The sequence below is a fragment of the Lactuca serriola genome, chromosome 3, assembly GCF_051521515.1.
Source record: "Lactuca serriola cultivar US96UC23 chromosome 3, Lser_US96UC23_V15, whole genome shotgun sequence".
Classification (NCBI taxonomy): domain Eukaryota; kingdom Viridiplantae; phylum Streptophyta; class Magnoliopsida; order Asterales; family Asteraceae; genus Lactuca; species Lactuca serriola.
Window position 1 is genome coordinate 229,141,517 of NC_136410.1, and position 13,312 is coordinate 229,154,828.

The following is a 13,312-nucleotide window of genomic DNA, read 5'->3' on the forward strand; positions in this document are numbered from 1 at the left end:
CAAAATAAATGAAAAAATTCAAAAAAAAAAAATTTAATATTATTTTCGGAACTTGAATTAACTAAAAAAAATATAAAAAAAATAAAAAAAAATAAAAAAAAATTCCGTTTTTTTTTTTGAAAAATACGTGAAATATTCTAAATATAATATTATACTGACATATTCTAAAAAATAATTTTAAAATACAAAATAAATGGAAAAATATAAAAATTCTTTTTTTAAATATTATTTTCGGAACTTGAATTAACTAAAAAAAATAAAAAAAAAATTCTATTTTTTTTTTTGAAAAATACGTGAAATATTCTAAATAGAATATTACACTGTACATATTTTAAAAATAATTTTAAAATGCAAAATAAATGGAAAAATCAAAAAATTCTTTTTTTAAATATTATTTTCGAAAAATGAATTATCTAAAAAAATAAAAAATAAAATTAAAAAATACATCTCACGGTTTCACAAAATATAGGTGGTCTCAAATGAACTTACCTTATATATATATATATATATATATATATATATATATATATATATATATATATATATATATATATATATATATATATATATATATATATATATATATATATATATATATATATACACGGATCGGACCATCCAGCAAAGATTAGTGAAGGAATAGCCACACGGGCGGTACTGTGTCTATCCAAAGAAAACTACAAATATGTTTCTAATCATAATTCTAATAGATACTTTGCCCGAGTTTTTAACCAAAATAGAATGATTGGAAAAAAATATTTACCAATCTAGTATAGTTTCAAAAATATTTACTAAACTAGTGTTTTTCTCATTTTTCTTGTATTTTTCAGTTTTTTTACTTTTTATTTGATTTTAAATATCAGTTTTTTTGTCCAACTTTTTATTGTTTTTTTTTTCTTAAATATCAGTTTTTTTTTTTATTTCAGTTTTTTTTTTTTATTTTTTTATTTTTTTATTTTTATTTCAGTTTTTTTTTTGTAATATATGTTTAAAATAGTATAAAAAACAAAAATTGTATATAGTTACACGCCTTATCGTCAATTAAAAATAAAATGTTTTAATGAATTGCACTATTATAATTGATTCTTGCCACCTATCACAAAAATAAACACCATAAAAAAATAAAGTTTTCTAGTTCCGCTAAAAATATTTTCTAATAATTATGTAATATTTCATTTTTAATTGACGTCAAAACATCTTTGTTCAACATATATTAAAAATGTTAAGATAACATTTCAATAAATTATGTTAGTGACTGCAATTACTCATGCTATAAACTATTATAAATGACCGATTAAAAAAATATCGTAATATTATACACTACGAGCAGTGGTAAATATCATTGCAATTGCTCAGTTTTTTGTGGTATTATAAGAAAATTTGCCCATAAAATTATCCATATTTCTATGAACTATTAAATAATTGAAAATTATATAATAATGTAACAACACATTAACACTTAATATCAAATGAAATATATATATATATATATATATATATATATATATATATATATATATATATATATATATATATATATATATATATTTCAAATTAGAAAAATTGAAACTAAAATAATGCATTAATGAATTTATTCAAATAAAATATTGTGGGTTTTTAATTTGCACATAAAAATTTATTTAGAAGACGTACATTGACATATATTTTTAATAAGTAAAAGCCTAACGGAGGAGGTAACGGCCTCTATATAAATTTATCCATAAAATGTATTATCGTTAAAAAGATGTTCAGTGGAACCGAGAAACTCTATTTTTTATGGCATTTCTTTTGTGATGGATGACAATAATCAATTATAATAGTGTTATTCATTAAATCATCTTATTTTTAATTGACGAAAATGCATGAAATTATGTATTTTGTATACTATGTTAAACATATATTTAAAAAAGGGAAAAAAATTGAAATAAAGAATAAAAATCTGATATTTAAAAAATAAAAAAAAAAACAGTAAAAAACTTAAATAAAGAAAAAAACTAATATTTAAAATAAATAAAAACAACATGAAAATTTGAAAAATACAAGAGAAAATGAAAAATCACTAGTTTGGTAAATATTTTTTAAAGTATACTAGATTAGTAAATATTTTTTCCTATAACTCTATTTTGGTCAAAAACTCTACTTTGCCCAACAAAATCCTACTTTAAAATCTTTGTTGACTACAAGGTCAAAAAATAAAATGTAAAAGTAACAGTGACTTAAATAAGCTCGTGGAATAATATAATAAAATATTTGTATAAACAGAACTCGATTCCTTATATGGAAATAACGAGTATTATACATAATAATAACCTTTTGCAAGGATCTAGACCACAATCTTAAAACATTCAATATGCACATTATTGGGCAGGACCTTCAAAAAATACACAATATACACAGAACAGAGAAGCCGTTATAGCATTTGATAACTGCACTTTACCAATTTGCTTCGATGAACGTAAAAAGTTTAGGCCCATCATCGGGGTAAACTTGACAGAAGACCAACAATGTTTGCTAGACAACTTATAGCATATTCAGACAGTTCCACAGACTTCATCATTTAAAGTTTAAATTCTCAATGCTTTAAGTTTTTACTTTCATAAACAATTACTATTGACTCCTGAAAAACAAATAAAGAAGTTTACACATTATGTTGTCATCAGGGGCACTAAAGTTGGGATTTTTAATAATTGGGCAACAGTCATAAAATATATACAGTGTCAAAATCCCCTTTACAAGGGATGTTATAGCTTCCAAGAAGCTATGAATATTGCTCCAGAACATTTTGGGTTAAACAGTTTTTTCATAGAACCCGCACAGGTGAAAACATTTTTAGAAATAGCAAGAACTCGTCCAGAGCAAATGATCAAGGCTCAGGAAGAAACTATTGCAAAGTTACAACAACAACTTATCCAATATGAAAAAGATACACAACATATACAAAGCCAGATTGAAAACAATATTTTGAAACAAAAAACAAAAATTCTTGAAGCAAAAAATGTAACACCCAAAGTTTGGAAGGCCAAGAAAACGAAAGAAAACCCTACTTTTAAGGGTGACTTGGCGAGTCTAAGGATGAACTTGGCGAGTCCGAGCGGGATCCGGGTCAAGGAGTAAGTAACCGACTCGGCGAGTCGGCCAAGGGGACTCGGCGAGTCTGGTCTGTATGAGGAAAACCCTAAAACCGGGACTTGGAGCCTATTTAAACATCTCATTCTCTCCCTTAGGGCTCCTTTACTGCCCCTTTCACCCAGAACATCGAACCCTAATCCCCATTGTTGCTCATTCAAGCTTCCAAGCCATTTGTGGGGTGATTTGAAGGAAGAAGAAGAAGGGGAATCATTGGAGCTTCAAGGATTGGCCTTGGATCCGAAGATTTGAGAAGTTTTCGAAGTTATTGAAGGTATTAAGTCATTCTCTTCTTTAGATCTAGTATGGTTGTGAGTTTTGGGGCTTTTCTAGCCATGATTAGTTACCTCTTTTGAGTTAGAAGCCAGATCTGAGGTTGCTACTTCAGATCTAAGCATATTATGGTCTTGAGAAGCACAAAGTATCAGCCCTTGAGTGGATCATGGAGCCTTTTTGCCTTAAACCCTAGTTCATGGTGTATTTTGCCTAGATCTCTTTCTCTACACGTAAAGTTTGCAACTTTACGTGAGGAATAGGCTTGGGAAGGGTAGATCTACAGTTTGGAGTCCATGCATGACTCAAAAGTCCTTTGCATGTAAGGAGATCTGAATGGACTCGGCGAGTCCTTTGAGTGGACTCGGCGAGTAGCATGAAGATGGGGAGCAACTCGACGAGTGGGATGAACAGCTCGCCGAGTCAGATGAAGATTTCCTTGTACTCGGCGAGTCGGTTCTTGGACTCGGCGAGTCAAGTTGCGAAACCCCAAACCCTTGGAGTGGAGACTCGAATCAGTGAGTCGGGTGGAGACTCGGTGAGTTGGGCAGGTCAGGACTCAGATATCGGTAGACTCGGCGAGTCATGGACTGACTCGGCGAGTCGAGACGCGAATGGAAGGAATCTGAACACTTTGAACTCGGCGAGTCAGTAGGGTGACTCGGCGAGTAGGGTTGACCTGGAAGGTTGACTCTGACCAGGACTTTGACTTTGACCAGGGTTGACTTGGTTGTCTTTCGGGGGTCAGTTAGACTAAGTGTTGCTTTGATATTGGTAGTTTGGGGAGCAAGGGGAGCAGGAGTGCAGTGAGTTGTCGGGCAGCAGCTAGTGAGATCATCAGCAAGTTCAGCCAGTGCAGGTGAGTTTCCCTTTGTGTGAATGGGTCTAAGGCCACAATGTCGGCCCATGTAGTTACGAGTAGAAGGCCCGGGGGTTATCCCTAGGCACAATATGCTAGTATGATATTCCGGACGAGGTCCAGTAATAGCGGGCGGGTGCCCAAGGATTTGTTTATATGCTAGTTTATACTTGTTGTCTGTGTGATACATGTATGTGCCTGGTAGGGAGGTGAGTGTGGGCGAGGTCACGTATCTCACCAACAGCAGAGTGTGGATGGAGTTCCATATCTCATTAGCAGCAGAACTGGGGCGAGACCCAAACTAGAACAGGAGTGAGAGTGGGCTGGGCCCGTACCTCACTAACATTAGGAGCATGGATGGGGTTCCATGACTCATCAATAGCAGGACATGGGTGAGGCCTAGGATAGGCAAGGCCTTAGGACAGAACCAGTTGTGTGTGTTTAGTTATGTGTTGTGATATGTTTATGTGTTATTATTTGTTGACAGGCGAGGCCCTGTGACAGGCGAGGCCTAAGTAAAACAGATCTTTGTCCAAGCGGGGCTCGAAGCCAGGCGGGGCCTGGAGCAGCGGGGCCGTTGTAGCGGGAGGCCCGAGGTAGGGGCGAGGCCCAAGATAGCGGGCGTGGCCTAGTATGTGCAGTATGTGGTTATGCATGGTATGTGGTAGGGTGGGGAACTCACTAAGCTTCGTGTTTAAGGTTTTCAGTTTTGGTTTCAGGTACTTCTGGTAGAGGAGGGAAGAGCTCGGGGTGATCGCATGGCACACACCATAGATTAGACAACCTAGGAATGTTTACTCTGATAATGAACATGTGTTTTGAAAACTTATACTTAGATTATGTTTTGGAATGATAACTTTGCTTAAAGTAATGTTTATTTAATAGAAATTTTTGGTCTTTAAATTTAGGTCGTTACAAGTTGGTATCAGAGCCTTGGTTTGAGGGATTCAGACATGCTCTCGGGTGTGTCTAAACTCAAACTGAGGAATTGGTAAAGAAGTTTTCAAAATGAAAAGACAGTTTTGTAAAAAGAGAGTTTTGAGAAAGAAAACAGTTTTAGAAAAGCAAAAATAATTCAGAAAGATAAGAACTTTTAAAAGAGAAAAGATGTGTGGTGCATGCAATCAACCGAGCTCAAGTAAGTACCCCAAAATACCCATACAAGTCTATGCTTTGATTATCAGTTAATAGAACAGCATGCTAGATTTGGACTGAGGATCTAGGGATGATGCCTTATGTGCCTATTAGATGTGCTTTTGATCTGCATGATAGTGCTGAATAGATAGTAGTAGGATAGCCTGTTTAGGTTATGCCTGAGTTTATGAGTTGTGTTGCACGCTAGTTCAGATTCTTGCTATTGTTGGAATAGTGTCTAAGGCTGCAACTATATTAGGCAAGTATTTGACCCGATTGTGCATGGTCCTTTTGGGTTGCCTTCACCATAGCAACTTGGTAGGATGATTTATTATGAGGGAATAGATATTATTAATATATCATGAGAATAATATAAGGAATAATAATATAGTTATTTGATTAATATAAGTCATAGATTAATTAGTATTAATTTGGTGACTTAAAGAGATTAATTAAATAAGAGGGTATAAACAATTGTTTGATAGTTAAACTTTAGACTGTAAATCCTTATTGGATAGGGGTTGGACGATTTCTAGGCTAGGATAAGCCTCAAAATCGTCCAAGGCTATCTATGGTAAGGATATGGATTGCTTTAAGAGAAGATTATCCAACTAGGGTTTGAGTTGTAACCCTTAAGGAGTCTACAAGTATAAGTCGACCCTATGGCAAAGGGAATTCAGTACATCCTCTAAAGTAAGGATACCCTGGCCGACTTCCATCCTCTCTCCTCTCTCTCAAATCATCTTCTTTGCTAGTTGGTGTTTGTAAGCCATTAGAGGAGTGACAATTGTGACTCTAAAGCTCCAAGAACAAGAAGATCAAACAAGTGTCTCAAGGTATGATTCTAACTCTAATATTGTATTGTTCTTACACCTAATTAGTCATTAGAAGTCTTGGATTCAAAGCATGTTCAATAGATAAACCTAGATCCGAGCATTAGGGTTTGTATGCGCACTTAGGAATGTTCTTATGTACAAAACCCATCAGTGATATCAGAGCCTTGATTGGTTTCTATTAAATTGATGCTTGAATGTTTGAATCTTAACTGCAATATTTGATTTTTGTGTTTCTGAGTCATGGACTCGACGAGTCCCATAGTGGACTCGGCGAGTTAGCCTGACTCGACGAGTCTAGTGTGGGTACTCGGCGAGTACGAGCGTCAGGATTAGCCAAAAACGGGATTTTTTCATATTTATCTTATAGATACTTACTTTAATCATATTAGATCAACCCTAATCCGATTTTGTGATATATATGACTATATTTTTGATCTAATTGAAGATATTTATCAATTAATAAAATATTTAATTTCCTTATATGATAATTATTAATAAAATATGGATAATTATGTGATTAATTGTTAATTTAAATTATTTGTTATTTGATCCTTTATGTTTTAAATGTTTAAAACCTGTCCTCAAGTTTTGAAATTTATGTATTGTGATTAAAAGTTTAATTTAGACAATTTAAATTTCAAACCCTATAATTTTACAAGTTTAAAATACAACCCTATACTAATATAATATTACAAGATTAATATATATATATATATATATATATATATATATATATATATATATATATATATATATAACTTAAATGCTAGTCTTACCGTTAGTAGGCCTCATTCACGAAGCAGGTCTATAAGGTGGGTATAAGGTTGTGGCCTATAAAATGGCGCTTAATGGGTGTACACTCACACCCACCGCTCGCTTGATTGGTGGAGGGTCGTTAGCCGAACGGGTAGGATAGGGCAACCTCATCCTCTCATTAAAAATATAATAAGAAATACAAAGTAACTACATGTTTTCTTAAAATTTCCCAATCTTAGTTACTTTAGGAAAAGTGAATTGATGCAATCCCATGAAATTAAACTTTGCACCTTGCTAAGAAGTTAGTGGAGCGTGTGTGGTTTACTGGCACACTAATTGGTTCTAAGCGAAGGTGGCAAAGGGTGATTCATTGTTTATCATAGTTCGATGGAGCGTGTGTGGTTTACCGGCACATCGAATATGTGATCGTTACAATGAAGGCACCATGTGAATTTGCATGGTAATTCACACCCGCTTTGTGATCCTCGGTATCCCAGTCACAAACAAGAGGGGCATATCAAGATTTAAACATGCCATTGAAAAGTTTCAATGAATCTCATCCGAACTTAGGAATTCTCAATACATTTAGGACTTAAAGTTATGTTTTTTATGGTGGAGAATTAGTGAATCGTCATTCACTTACCTTCAAATTGTTTGCATATTAGATTACGACATCCCTTTTCTAATGTGTAAATATTGTTGTTGGATCCTAGCCCTAATTTTCTTATTGGGTGAATATTAGGGATTCATATTCTAATCTATCTTTGTCCTTTCTATTTATAGATTTCGAACGCCAACAATGCTGCTGCGAGTTCTTTCACTTTGATGAGCCTTTGTCAAAAGGTCACCTTTGATAGAACGAACTTTAGCGAATGGATAAGATACATTCGCACGATTGCTCGCTATGAGGATAAGGAGTATGTCCTCGATGAGAAGCTCGAGAAAATCAACCCCGAAATTGCTACTCCCGCCGAAATCACAGCTTTCGAAACTCACAAGCGTGATGCAACGAAAGTGCATTGCATCATGATCGCGACTATGAACTCCGAATTCCAAAAGTCCTACGAGGACATGTATCCGTACGAAATGCACCAAGACTTATTGGAGAGATTGTTGGATTAGTGTCTAAGTCCATAACTATTTTGGTATGTACTTGACCCGATGGTGCATGGTCCTTTTGGGTTGCCTTCACCAAAGCAACTTGATTGGAGAAATAAATAGAGAGGGAGGTTATTATGATTTATTAACATATTATAAGAATAATATATTAAAGGAGAAATCATATTTGTTTAATTAATATTGGTCAATAATTAATTAGGAATTAATTTTGTGATCAAGTGTAATTAATTAAACTAGAGGGGTTGAATTGTAATTATGTGATAGTTACAAAATATGGTAATGGTTATCCTAAATATGGGTTGAACGAATTCAAGGAGATAAGGATCCTTGAAATCGTCCAAAGGATAAAGGATAAGGGTTTTCAAGGCTTATCTTATGGTTGCTTTGTGGATAAGCAACTAGATAAGGATAATGACTGAAACCCTATCTCTACACCTATATAAAGACCCTAAGGCCTTAGAATTTGTGTACTTCTTCCCCAGAAGTCCTAAGGACGAATTCTAACGTCTCTCCTCTCTCTTTATACCTTCTCCATTTGCTCTTGGTGTTTGTAAGCCATTAGAGGAGTGACACTTGTGACTTTAAGCCTTCCAAAGTCAATTCAAGGTGGGATTGGGATTGTTATTGCTACATAACAATCAAGGTAACATTATAAACTCATTCTTATGTTAATGTGATTACTTTCATGATAGAATTAGGGTTTATAGTCTTGGATTCAAAGCATGTACAATAGAGAAACCTAGATCCAAGCATTAGGGTTCGTATGAGCACATAGGATGTCTTATGACCAAAACCCATCAGTGGTATCAGAGCCATTGGTTTGGTTTCAATTGTATGAACTTGATATATTAGGGTTTATTGCCAACAAACCCTAAGAGGTTAGGGTTTTTCGAGATTAGGGTTTGCAAACCCTAATTTGCAAGAGTTTGAATAAGATCTTCAAATCCTTTCCTTAAACCCTTAAATTTCGAAATCTAGGGTTTGTTATAGTCCCTTGATTTTCGAAATTTGCCTCCTCCCCAAGATAAGGTCCTAATTTTTAGGGATTTTGATTATCCCATATCTTGTAATTATCCTCTAATTGTTATATATGGTAATTCAAGATCTTGCATTATCCATCCATATTTTCGAAATCTATATAGATATTTAAGGGATTAGGATAACTTAAATGTCTAAATGGTAATTATCCTCATTATTTAGATAATCCCTTATAATTTAATAATTAAATTAATAGTCTAATTCAAGATAATTATTAAATCAAGAGTTTTAATATTCAAAATTTTAATTTAAATGTCATAAATTCAAAATTTTAAGATAGATTAAAACTAAATTGTTTTGAAATGTTTCAAAACTTGCCCTCAAGTTTTGGAATTTAAAAGTTGATTAAAAGTTTAATTAGGAATGTTAAATTCTAAAACCCTAGTAATGTTTTGAAAAGTTCAAATCACACCCTTATGGTTTTATTAATCAATTAATGTGTATAATTAAAAGAAGTTTAATAAATCCATAAAAGTTTAGGTTTACAATTTAATTGAATTAAAAGTATAATTGTTAAATTTGATCACCTAATATTTTAAAAGTGTAAGATGCACCCTATACTATATATAATATTAAAAGTCTAACATTATATATATATATATATATATATATATATATATATATATATATATATATATATATGTATGTATGAGTAAAAGTCAGTTTTACATTAGTAGGCCTCATTCACGAAGCTGGTCTAGAAGGGGTGTTTAAGGAAATTGCCTATAATATGGCGATTGAATGGGTATCCACTCTTACCCACTGTACTCTTGACTAGTTGAGGGTCATTAGCCGAACGGGAAGGATATGAAGAAACCTTCCATTATAAGTATAATGAAATACAAAGTAACTAAATGTTTTTCAAATTCCCAATCTTAGTTACTTAGGCAAAAGTGAATTGATGCAATTCCATGAAATTACACTTTGTGCCCTTGCGAAGACGTTAGTGGAGCGTGTGTGGTTTACCGGCACACTAAATGGTTCTAAGCAAAGGTAGCAAAGGGTAACTCAATGTTTGTCATAGTTCGGTGGAGCGTGTGTGGTTTACCCGCACATCGAATAGGTGAGTGTAACATGTGAGGGCACCATGTAATTTTGCATGGTTATTCACACCCGCTTTGTGATCCTCGGCATCCCAGTCACAAACAAGAAGGGCATATCGAGATTTAAACATGCCATTGAAAGTTCAATGTATCTCAAAGGATCTAGGAGTTTTCATAGATTTAAAACTTAAATTTCTTTTTCATTTTTCGTGGTGGAAATTAGTGAATCGTCATTCACTTACCTTCAAATATTCTGCAATTAGGGTTACGACATCCCTCTCCCGAGTTGTAGAATATTGTGTTGGGTCCTAGCCTTGGTATTTCATTTGGGTGATTTACTAAGGACTCAATCTATCAACAAACTTGAATTCATTTTTCTCCCGTTTTGTAGATGTCAAAGTTCGACACCTATGGTCTTCCCAAATCCCGTGGAACAAGCATTCCACATGAAGATGATATTCCACGATTCGATCGAGGAACAAGAAATCATGCTTCACTTCCTCCTCCTCCTCCAATTATTCTCCCTAACCACAAATTCAAAGGCTTGAAAAGTTCAAGATCACTCAAGCCCTTTTGGCAAGTGAACATAAAGAAGGAAAGTCGGTGTGTGCACACATCCTAGGGATGAAGTCACACATTGATAGGTTAAGAATGTTGGGATCCGTTGTCTGTGAGGAAATGGCTGTTGATTGGGTTCTTCAGTCACTTCCTAACTCATATAGTGAGCTCTCAAGAGAGTACTATATGATAAACCACGACGTGACCCTTATAGATCTCACCTATATGCTTATTGCTGCTGAATTAGCAATGGTTTGGCGCAATAGAAAAGCAAAGTTGATTGGTGAATCTGCCTTCAAGTCCCCTATGGATATAGACAATGGCAATGAAAGACATGCAATGATCGAAAAGTTTGATCACAAGAGAAAGGCGATGTCTGAAGTAGTTCCATGTGTTGTTCCAAAAGAGTCAATTTGCTTTTATTGCCAAGAGAAGGGGCATTGGAGATGAAGTTACCCTATTTACCTAAGAGATCTAAGAGATGGGAGAGTCAAAAGTATGACCACGCTTCAGGTAAAATCCACTATCTAACTCCGTTAAGTTCCTATTCATTGATTCTTAATACATGATGTGATAAGATTGCATTTGAATGTTTTGAAGGATCGGTGAAAAGAAAGGAAGGTTGATAAGAGAGCAAGATGAATCTAATCACAAGAGATGGATCTTGATCGCATGGACTTGAAGATTGGATTTTGAGCTTAGATAGTTATGATAGAGTTGTTAGAAAATTTCCTTTTACGTAGTTTTCAATAGATTTTGCATTGTAAGGACAAATGTTTTTCCGCTGCTTTTATAAATAAGATAAATTTTGTTTGACTTATTTATTTATTTGTTTACTTCCTTGCAATGAAATCGTTATGAAAATTGATGTTTGCATATTTCTACAACGAATGGATATGATTTTTAGTTATGTTATTTATGGAAATGTCGAGAATTTACCAAATAGGGAGAGTTTCTCATCGCCCAAAGTTTCAATTGGACTGAAATTTGGAATCACGCAACTTGGTTGCATGGTGAATGAGAAATTTCATATTTGGAAATTAGACAAATTCGTTGACAAAGTGTCAAGTGAAGGACTAAGAGATCGAGTACACAAAGTTGTGTGTTGATCAAGTTCACCATAAGAGTAACAAAGATATTTGTCATGATTTACTAAAGGCTTAGTAAATATGATTACACTTACAAGATTAAGTGTAATTCTGAATTGATTAAAGGGTTTAGATCAATAGTAGAACGAACAAGAAGAATCAAGTAGGCAGAAAGATAAAAGTTTCTCCATTCTAAGAAGAAGGGAGAGTAGCTTTTATGCTTTATAATGGGTCTTAATGATTAAGAACCATGTCTCAATTGATCCTCTAAGTAAGTCTTAGTATAATTGTATGTTTAAGAAGAGGAATCAAGGATTGAAGAAATGGTTAAATCAAGAAGTCTATCATACTTCGTTCCAATAACAAGTCTTAAATTTAAGATTGTGGCAATGAGTGAAAAGTATTAAAGGTTTATAACATTCATAAAATGTGGAAAGTTGTGATGTCTTGAATAAGACAAAGACCAACTTGGACCAATTTATGAAGTGTTTTGATAAAAGCTACACTAACTCTTGAATATTTGGTTGTCAACAAATGTTTATTGACAAGAGAATCTTATATGTCAAGGAGTCAGTGGGAGTCTTAATGGTCTTGAAAAGTTTCAAGAACAAATCAAATAAACCTTATCGATCATCACTAGCACACGAGTTGAGTTTTACAACCTATCGTGTTGACGATATTTTGATTATTTGCTGTTCCAATTGAGTTAATTATGCATGTGAGTCCTATGAGTACTCATTTTGAACGCATAAAAGGCAAAGCACCTTGATCAATGAAAGGTACATTGATAGGAAAAGGGTGAGATGCTTAACTACTTGGAAGACGTGGTGGGCAGCTGTGCTACCATAAGGCAAGAAATTAAGATTAAAAAAGGCTCGGTCCATATGAGTTTGAATTTGTCGTAAACTTTGGTTTTAACAAATTCACATGGATAGGAACAAATACACCATTTAAATCTAAGTGTCATAAGATTTCCTCCTTCATGAAAATGATTGTGAGGAAATGCTTTCACTAAGAAAGATTTTAAAAAGATAGTGATTGTAAAATTGCATTCTCGAATTCGATCATGGTTACGGTATCCCTTTCCATAATTTGAATTGTGAGGTTTGGCAATTAGTCTTAATTGTTGAGACACACATATGAACTATCTAAAGGAAAAGGTGTATAAGTTCAAGAAGCCTTGATAAAAGATTATCAAAGCACTAAGTATTAGAAACATGGACTTAAGAAATTCAATAGGTATTGTCTTTCTGAAAGTTAAGATGTTTATGAATACATGTCGAAGCTAGTGGGAGCATAAGTGTTATGTTTTATAGTAATCATCATGATAGTGGGAGCATAAAAGTTATGATTGTATGATTATTATAGAAAGTATTGCAAGTTGGCAATATTAATTATAGAAAAACAAGAGTTATACCTTGCAAAGTCGTAAGGGTTGTAAAGTTGTTTTGCTATAATTAAGGGAGAGAATATTATGCTTCA